Source organism: Suricata suricatta, chromosome 8 (assembly GCF_006229205.1).
Source record: "Suricata suricatta isolate VVHF042 chromosome 8, meerkat_22Aug2017_6uvM2_HiC, whole genome shotgun sequence".
Lineage (NCBI taxonomy): Eukaryota > Metazoa > Chordata > Mammalia > Carnivora > Herpestidae > Suricata > Suricata suricatta.
Window position 1 is genome coordinate 128,532,049 of NC_043707.1, and position 9,797 is coordinate 128,541,845.

The 9,797-nt window shown below is 59.0% G+C and overlaps 1 long non-coding RNA gene across 1 annotated transcript; it reads right to left on the reverse strand.

Annotated features, from left to right (window-relative positions):
* Window positions 1-1,031: 1,031 nt before the first annotated feature.
* LOC115297872 lies at window positions 1,032-2,581 on the reverse strand. The gene is made up of 2 exons (XR_003911500.1): window positions 2,400-2,581; window positions 1,032-1,390 (listed from the first exon to the last, which is right to left on the reverse strand). It is a non-coding gene; the product is annotated as an uncharacterized LOC115297872 (long non-coding RNA).
* Window positions 2,582-9,797: the final 7,216 nt, after the last annotated feature.

Below are 9,797 nucleotides of genomic sequence, written 5' to 3' on the forward strand. Positions count from 1 at the left end.
TTCCCCAAACCTCTGCCCCGTTGCCACGGGGGCCGTGTCGGGAGTGGCTGGCATGCTCTCGAGCTGGACGGCCCTACACCCCCTCCCCCATCGCTGATCTCTGCCTCTGTCCTGCCGCCTCGCCCCCCTCCCCCCTGCACAGAACAGCCAGCTTCCCGCGGTGGGAATCACGTCACTCGCCCCTTTGCATCCCTGCAGTGGCTCCCACCTTCCTAGAAGCAACTAGAAGCAGCTCCCAGACAGGCCGAAGGTCCGTCACGGCCCCCCACCCTGCCCCGCCGCCTCGATCTCAGCTCCCATGGTTCTCTCCTCCCCATCATCAGTGTCTTGTTGCTTCAGACCCCAGGGTCCTCCTTCCTCTCGTTTGAACCTACTGAGCTTGTTCCCACGTCAGGGCCTTTGCACGTGCTCTTCCTGCTCCTGCTTGGAGTGCGTTGGCCCACATCTGTGCTTCACTGTCTCCTTGTCAGCCCTGCGGGCGCTCGCTCACCACTCTGACTAAAGCTGGCCTGCAGCTGCGTCACTGCATCTGACATTCTCCCTACGCTTTCCAGCATCTGAAGTCATCTGGCTCATTCCTTCGGTTTCTGAGTTTGTGATCTGTCTCTCCCTGCTAAGGGGCAGGTGTTCTGAGAGCAGGGGCTTCGTCCACTTCTAGAACAAAACCAGCACACAGTAGGTACTCAATATATCGGTGCCCACAGACGGACTGCATGACTGAGACTGTTGTGAGTTCAAAGGTAGCGCGCTTCCCCTCCACCGGCCCACCTGAAGTGTGACACTGACCCCAGGCCGAGACCCCTCCCCCTGCTTCACCGCTGCTGCCAGAGGGCAAAGGACACTTTGGGCCCAAACCCTAGCGCACCAGGACTCCAGCTTCTTCATCTGATGTTTGAATCAAGGACCCCTTGTCATGAGCCGGGTGACCCTCTAGGCCCAGAAGCAGACGAAGATGAATGAAAGTAAGAGCTTGCCTTCAGGGTGCTTGAAACTTAGAGCCTAAGATCGGAGAGGTGGAGAGAACATTCTAATACGGGCTAGAAAGTGTATTAGAGGCAGAGATCAGCGATGGGGGCGGGGGTGGAGGGCCGTCCAGCCACTCCCGGCACGGCCCCCGTGGCAACGGGGCAGATACTACGTGGTAGGTGCTTAGCAAACATCGTTACACTGAGTCCTCACGGAATCAAGAGCTGTCTGATGGCGGATGGGATAAATCCTCACACGGTCCCAGCGTGCCTGGAATCTTCGTCCCCATTCTACAGATGGGGAAGGTAAGGCGGGCAGAGGCGAGTGACGTGCCCAAAGCTGCCCAGCTGGTGAGTGGAGGGGCTGGGTTCAAATCCAGGGCTGTCTGACTCTGGAATCCGTGCATGAGAGAGCAGGAGGTCACCTGTGATGGGTACGGGGGAGGACAGACTGAGCGGAGTCTAGAAGCGGGGAAAGGTTTGGGGGGTGGGGAGAGAGGGGTGGGGGTGGGGGAATTCCTGGTAGGGGTACAGTGAGCTCAGGCAGCAAGGCAGGGAGGTAGGGACGCAGGGAAGGGGGCTGGTCATGAAATCAGGAAGTGGCTGGTTTTCCCTGGGGACTCAGGGCAGCGTGAGGACAAGGACGGAGGGAGGCAAGGAGGAGGAAGGTGGCCCGGCCACCCCCTCGTCTGTTTTAGCATCCTGACGATGGGGAGGGGCAACAAAGGGAAATGTGGGGTAGAGGTTGAGTCCTGTTATCAACGGAATGATGGGAATTCCCATCAGTTAGAAGATGAAGTCTTTTTTTAAAAAAGTTTATATACGGGCGCCTGGGTGGCTCAGTCGGTTAAGCGTCTGGCCTCGGCTCAGGTCATGATCTCATGGTCCATGGGTTCGAGCCCTGCATCAGGCTCTGTGCTGACAGCTCAGAGCCTGGAACCTACTTCGGATTCTGTGTCTCCCTCTCTCTCTGATCCTCCCCTGCTCGCACTGTTTCTCTCTATCTCTCAAAAAATAAATAAAAGACATTAATAAAAAAAAATTTTAAAAAGTTTATATATATTTATTTTTGAGAGGGAGAAGGGGAGGAACAGAGAAAGAGAGAGAATCTCAAGCAGGCTCCGTGCTGTCAGTGCAGAGCCCGATGCGGGGCTTGATGTCACACATCGTGAGATCATGACCTGAGCCGAAGTCAGACACCTAACCGTTGGAGCCACCCAGGCGCCCCCAGAGACCTAAAGTCTTAATGGGAGTCATGCGCCCAGAACAGGGGCCGCACCGCACTGACACTCAGTAAAGATTAGTTTCCGTGTTCCCCCAACGCCCTTCTGTGCCCCAGGGGAGACCCAGCCTTAAGGGTTTGCAGACTGAATTGCCCGAGGCAGGAGACCAGGCTGATCCCTAAGGGGCTACGGGGGAATGATGTAGCCTTACCAGGGTTCCCAAGAGAGGCTGGAAACAGGGATTTTAATGTGACCTCTTCCACAGCTGTGGGGGGAGAATCCCCTCCTCTGCACATAAAATGCCCACGAGCCTGAGCCTGCCAGTCTGCGAATCCGCTGCAGAGCGCCTGGCTGAGGAAATTTGGGAGGACCTTCTGGGGGAGGGATGGGGGCGTGGGGGTGAGTGGGGAGGGAGGAGGGTCAGTGCAGGGTGTTTGAGGCGCTGAGTGTTAACTGACAAGTTAATGAGGGAGAAAAGCTTTGCTGACCACGTCAAGGTCACAATCAGCACAAGCCACTGGAGGCAGCCAGCCTGGGAGTGGACAGCCGGGGATCTGGCCTTGGCTCAGGACAGGGCTGCTGTGTGACCCTGGGCAAGCCGCTCGCCCTCTGAGCCTCATGACAGTCCTGGCTTTCCTACCTCTGGAGCAGACGCTGGGGGAGGACTCTGGATCCTGGGCAGGGCAGGAGGTCTAATCTGCTGCTGGCATTCCTCTCTCTGGGTTTGGGGGCTTGGGTTTCCCCCAGCCCACCGGGGGTGCCCTGGGATAGGGCACTTACTGCATGTCCCTCTGGGGTGCATTAGGGTCCCCGTGGCCAGGGGCCTGGGGGTGCTGAGAGCTGGGGACATTGGGGCAGGGCTGAGGGCCAGTGGCCAGCTGGCAGTTCTTCTCCCTTCAGAGTCCATTTGTGAGGCCAGACTGGGCCCGTACGCTAACTGAGCACCTTCTCCGTGCCAGGGGTAAACAGAAAGCCATGGTCTGCTCTCTTACCGCTATTATCCCCCATGAACAGAGGGGAAACTAAAGCCTGAGGAGGGGAGATGAGGGACCCAAGGACACAGGGCTGTTAGCCGGTGGTGGGGTTTGAATCTGGGTAGCCAGGCGCTCAAACTTGCACATTTAACTCCTGAGCGGTCAATGGACCAACACTGGGGTCAGAACACGAGAATGATGGACACAAAGGGGTGTGGCCAGGAGGTGTGGGAGGAGCTTCCCATGAGAACCAGGGGGCATGGTGGCCCCACCCCCACCCCACCAGGAGTCTTCGGTAGGTCTGGTTTGTGTCCAAAGGGCTCTCTCCCAGTTGGGTCCCCAGAGGCCGACCTGACCAGGGCTTTCTGATGACCTGGGCCAGTTCCCAGGGTGGCCCCGTGCTGGGCTCTGCAGTCCATGTCTGACTGGGGGCCAAAAAAGGGACCCCGCACTGGTCTGCCAAGACTGTTTCTCCTTGGGCTGTGCCTCCAGCAAAGGCCCTGGGGCTGCCGACCCTCACTGACCTTCTTTATCAGGCCAGGACATCAGTGATGCCTGTGGTGAGACCCCAGGGGAGGCTGGCAGGAGGAAGCGGGTGCTGCTTCCTGAGCCTCAGTTTCCCCCATCACATGGCAAAAGCCCAGCGCACCTGCTTCCTCCCTCCCTCCCTTTCTTCCTTCCTTCCTTAACACAGAGGGCCAGGCCATCTTCCAGGATCTGAGACCCTAACGGGCAGCATTAATCACTCAACGCCAGGCCCCGTGTGGAGACCTCTATATCCATTCCCTCTTTCGTGCACCCTGGCACTCCGGATGGTGGCACTGTTCTCATGCCCACTGCCCAGATGAGACATGGAGAGGTCCACCCTAAGAGGCAGAGTGGCAGTTCTGAGTCCAAGCTCAGGTCGACCTGGAGGCAGAGCCCGAGCCTCAGGCAGCACTTAACCCTCGACCTTGTCCTTGATCCTGGACACCACGGTGGGAAGGAAATTCTAGACTCGTTCTTCTGGGGGCCTGCCGAACGGAAGACTCCGTGGAGCCAGGGACTGCGTGGGGTCTGATCACGTCTGCCGCGTCTTCACCGGGCACGTAGTAGGTACTCGGGAAATGAATGGATGGATGGATGATTGGGCAGGCTGTCATCCCAGCCGGGGCTCCCAGGAGTGCCAGGGGGACGCTGAGGGCCATTCTCAGGGCGGGTACTGGGCCCAGCAACCAGCCCTCTGCTTTGTGGCAATCTGTCTGGCCTCTCCACTACCCAGCGTCCTCCAGGTCCATGGAGATGGGCCTGGGGTGGGTTCCAGAAGGCCTCGGATAGAATATCAGTGGCTGAGCCCTTGAAAATCTGATCTCGCCCCAGCCCACCTCCCCAAGGTTCTCCCCAGACCATCAATCAGCAGTGAGACGCGATCGTGTTTTATAGCCAGGACAGGGTGGGGGTGGCGTGAAACCCTAGCCCCCATTCCACCGGGGCTCCTGCCTGCTTAGGAGGATCAAGGCAGACCCAGCAGAGCCTTAACTCTTTGTGACCCTGCTCCTACCTGCTGTGGGCCCGGCTCATCTACCCCACAAGCCCTGCCAAACTGAGCCCCCCAGCGGTGAAGGAGGGCCTGATGGGAGGAGGGGAGGTGTTCTTCTGTCTTAACTGCTCCCAGGGACCTCAGGGATGCCTCTGGATCGGACCATGGTTCTGGCCCAACACTGGGGAAACTTGGGCTCCAGGCTCAAGGTCTACCCCCTGTGGCTGTGTGACCTCAGGCAGGTTGCATCCCCTCTCTGGACTCAACTCCTCAGCTCCAACCCCGGAATCCTAACAGCGAAGCATATCTTCCTAGAGGTTGTCCTATTGCCTCCAACGTGGGCGAAGTTTGACTCTTGGCCTTGGGCCCTTCTGGCTCTCCCCGACTGGAAATAGTTTATAATAGGAGACTCTTACCTCCCCTAGGAACTGGTATTTCCATTTTACAGACAGGGAAACTGAGGTCTGTGGCCCTGCTCACTCAGCAGGAATTGAGCAGGAGCTCTGGTCTTCTGCTGACGAGCTCAGGACTAGACCCCTCCTCCCCTCCCCCTTCCTCCTTTCCTTGTAAACGGGCCATTCCGGGGCCGGATGGCTCTCGGAGCCAAGGAGATTAGACAGGTGCTCAGTGGGAAAGCACCACAGTCACGAGGCCACCCACGGCTGGGGAGAGAAACTTTGGTGGGCGAAGGAACTTGCTGATAGCACACCATGGGTGGGGGGTGGTACAACAGGACCGACATCCCCAGCTTTGGGGGGGCCAGTCCTTGGGTCAAGTAGCCTTGGAGCCCACTTTTGTCATCTCTTGAACTTGCCTAACTGTCTTGAGGCTTGAGTAAAAATAATGACAGCCCAGAGGTATCACCCGGGCTGCCCCAGTAGGGGCTGAGCCCCCCGTCACTGAGGGGCATTCAAGCAGACCAGTAGTTGTGAGGCCAGAGAGGCTTCTTGGGGGAGGGGTGGGCTAGGCAACCCTGAAGGCCCCTTTCAGGGCTGCTGGGGGTGGCGTGGGCAGAGGGTGGCAAGGGAGGTGATTTTCTGGTCTCCGGTTACCAGCTTCTGGAATCACAGAGGTCATTTTGAGGTGGGGTGAGCTCCAGGAGCAGTTTTCTCAGGTCCATGAGGCTCTGGGGACCCAGGTGTCACACCAGCAGCTGGACGTGCCGGACTGATGGATGGCTGTTAGAAAATCAATTTTCTGAAGCCCAGTCAGTGGGGTGGGCAGGCCGGCCTTGGGGAGCCTCGGGCCGGCATGGGGAGGGGGTCTGCGCCTGGCAGGTGGAGTGCAGCCGCCTGCCCCTCTCTGGTTCCAGAGCCCTGTCACCTCCCCTGCCTCTTCGCCTGGCTGTGCCTCAGGCTTGGAGACACCTCCCCTGTCCCTTTCCTGGGCTCCTGGGGGAGAGAAGGGCCCAAGCCTCGGCCTCGGGCAGGTGTTGGAGCCATCTGGTGGCTTATTCCTCAGTTTCCCTATCTGTAAGTAGAGGAAGCTGGGCTATGTTCCCCTCATTTCCCAGGCTCGCTCCTCCTGATCTTCGGGTCTCGGTTTAAACATTACAGAGCCGTCCCTCGCCTGCAAGCGCCCCGTTGCTGATGTCCACGGCTTCACTCTGCATAGCCCTCTGCTCCCCTTCCTGACCCTCAGCGTGACCCCTGGTGACTCTCTGTGCCTGTCTCCCCACCCCCACCCCGAGCCCGAGAAGGGCAGCCCCGGAGGGCAGGGTGTGTGCAGGGAGACGTGTATCTCCAGGGCCTGCACCCTGTCTGGCGCGTAGTAGGTCCTCAGTAAATGACTGCTGTGCGAATGAACCAATGACAGGCCCTCTGCTTGGTGCTACGGAGCCATCATGAGCTTCTGTCCCCAAGAAGCTAAAGTCTGATAGGGCGGGGGGAGTGGTATCAAAGTACTTTCATTGTGAACAGTGAGCAAAAGTCAAGGAAGCAGGGGAAGGAGGGTGGTGGCCTGAAGCTCAGGGTGGGATGGGGGCGAGGGGATGAAGTGGGTGAGGAGGAGGAGGGCAGGGGCGGGTCTCTGCCTCTGGCCCAGGGCTTGGCAGGAGCCTGGGCCCAGGTGACTTCCCTCCTGCTGGGTCTGAAAGCTCCCTCTTTCATTTAGAGTTTTTAGTGTTTGTTTGAGGCCATGGATGAGACTCAGGTTCAAATCACTCCTACTGCCTCTCCCCACTTCCCCCCCTTGACCCTGGGACCAGCTCCTAATCCTTTCACACCCCATCTGTGACCCTGAGGGGGGTCGGGGTGGGGGTGGGGTGAGCAGCCTTAGATCCACAGGTAAACATTTGGCAGGTCTCCTGTCTGGCATAGTCAGCACTCAGTCCTGTCTTTCTCCAGGATCAAAAGAATATTCATACCCATATCCCAGCAGGGAACAGCGAGTCCCAGAGAGAGGTCCTGCATTTATTTAATATTGAATCGGGTGGGGCTCCTGGGTGGCTCAGTTGTTGTGTCTGACTCTGCTCTGGTCATGATCTCAGGGTTTGTGAGTTCGAGCCCTGCGCTGGGCTCTCTGTGCCCCCTCTCTCTGCTCCTCCCCCACTTGCACTCTCGTACTTTCTCAAATAAATAAAGATATTGAGGTGCATGCCCCACGAAGTTGCACCCAGGGGCGGTGGGGTGTCAGGGCCGAGGCCCACTCTGCCTCCTTTCTCTGCCCAGAGCGCCCCCTGGCCCGGTCCGAGCTCCCTCCCTCGACTGGCCGGTGGAGACAGAGCAGGTGGCCCACGAAACCTGAACCAGAAGCTGCCTCGGGAGCTGGCTGGGGTCCCCTGGGCTGTGCCCACGACAGGCAGCTGGAGCCGGGGACAGTGCTACGGAAGGTCTTTCCTCCTTCTTCCTCTCTTTTTCTTCTTTTCTTCCTGAAAAAAAAAAATCTCCAACAAACAGCCAATCTCCCATGACTTGGAAAAAGGGGCTGAATCCCGTGTCTGGCTCCGGGACGTTTTATGGCCCTTTCCCGCGGAGGATGTGAAGCCAGCCTCCTGTGACATGAGCCCTCTGTTCCGAGGCCCTGGCCGGGGAGGGCCTATCCATCTTCCCCAGCTGGCGGCGGCGTATGGGAAAGGCCCCGCTGCGGCGGGGGTGGCTGGGAGGCACCTGTTCCTCTCACTCTTCCTAAGCTGGTTGTTCTAGTCCCCGGTGGAGGCCGTGGTGGGGGAGGGGGGTCTGAGGGGCAGCCCGGCACCGCTGCGACTCCCCGTGACATTGCCCGGGGTGGCAAGGCTGTGCTGAGTGGGGGTCTGTCCACGGCCCGGGCTTTCCGGCTGCTGTCTTCTGCTCTCATTCTGGGAGAAGTAGCAGCTCCCGCGGGGTCCCCAGAGGGGACGGGTCTCAAATGGGAGGCCGTCACTGCGCAGTGTGGAGCCCGGGAGTGAGGGGAAGAGTGAGCTGGGCTGAAGGAACAGGGTCTCAAGGGCTCTGTGTGTGGGTGAGGCCGGGAGGGAGCATGGGGACATGATCGCGGACACAGGGCCATGCACTCAGACTGGTCCTGAAGGCGATGGGAGTCACCACGGGTCCTGAAGCAGGCCCACCTTCCACAGATAACCTCCGAGCCATTGGGGTGGAGGCCGGCCGGGAGGCAGAGCCCCATGCAGCGTACATTGAGTCCAGAAACGCATCCCGACTCGAAGGCAGGGGGGTGGAATGGACTGAGAGCCTTCTCCAGGGCCAGACGCACCTGGGCACGTGCCCAGCCCTCATACTCCTGGCAAGCCACCACCGCTCCAGCCTCAGTTTCCCCACCTTTGTGACAAGGGAGTTGGACAGGCATGGTGTGGGGGACCTTAGAGCTACCCAAGCCTCCACCCGGCTGTGCTGTCCATCAGCAACAGGAACAAGCATCTCACGTCCCCACTGGCACAGCGCCAAACTCCCATGGGCGTGGGGAGCACGGACTGGCCATTTGCAAGGTGACCCACGTTAGCTGGCAAATGCTAGGTGGTCAGTGACTGGAGGGTTCCTCTGTGTAAGCCCCTCCCAGGTTGCTGTGACTCTTTTTGTGATTGCTCTTAGGGGGGCTTGCTTCCAGCACAGGGGGGGCGTTGAAGGAAGAGGGGGCCTGAGGGACCCCCCGGGGGGCGGAGCCAGTGGGCCCGGGTTCTGCAGGACCCACTCAGGTTTCAGATGACCGGGGACCTGCAGAGCTCCTAGGAATTTTCCCAGGCCGGGGCGGCAGGCAGCTGGAAGCCATCCGTCCCAGGCCAGGAGAGAGGATCAGGGGTCTTGCCAAGGCCTTTTGCTGGGAACGCGAACTTGGGAGGGGGGCAGGATTCCCCCCATTCAGTCTGGAAAGATGAAACCTTCCTTCCCAGGCAGCTGCTCACGAGGATGCCAAGAACCCAACGGGCCAGGCCCCTGGGGCTCCCCTGGGGCTGGGTCAGGGTTAGGGGGGCCTCTTGGAGCCCCAACAGCCCCAGAAACCAGGAGGGCAGGCTTGGAGTTTGTTCCTGAACACCCCTGGTATAGACCCACCCCGAGTGGAGGGCTGAGGGTGTTGCCCTGGGGTGCTGAGGTTTCTCCTGGTTGGCCAGGGTGCCGCAGGCAGGGGGGGCCCTGAGGTTCAGTGAGAGCCCCACTTTGGAGCCAACCAAAGTAGGCAGCCCAAGGTCAAGTTCATCTCAGGGTCAGTATTACCTGCTCTGCAAAGCTGTGAAGATTGGAGATGCTCTCTGGGAAGCGCCAGCACATAGTAGGTGCTCATGGCTGATAATTATGTTCCTGGAGCAGGTAGTGATTAGGAACACGGGCCCAGACTCGCTGCCTGGGTTCAAACCCCACCTCTGCCACTTCCTGCTCGTTACTTAACGACCATTCCCGAACCTCCATTTCCTCAAGCGCCACACTTAGGACACTGCCTGGCAAGGCGTGAGTCCTCCATAAACACTAGGGGTTTTATGATGATTGTTGCTACCAACAGCATATGACTCCTTTGGAGAATGAGAACATTCCTTTTTTCTTGCCAACTCTAATAACAATAACAGCTGCTTCCCACCACCGTGCCTTCTGAGTGCTGGCTGCCCAGCCCCTTACTCTACCTTGGGAGTCCGCCCCTCACTCCGCAATGTAACGATTTACTGTCCCACTTTGACAGGTGAGGAAGCAAA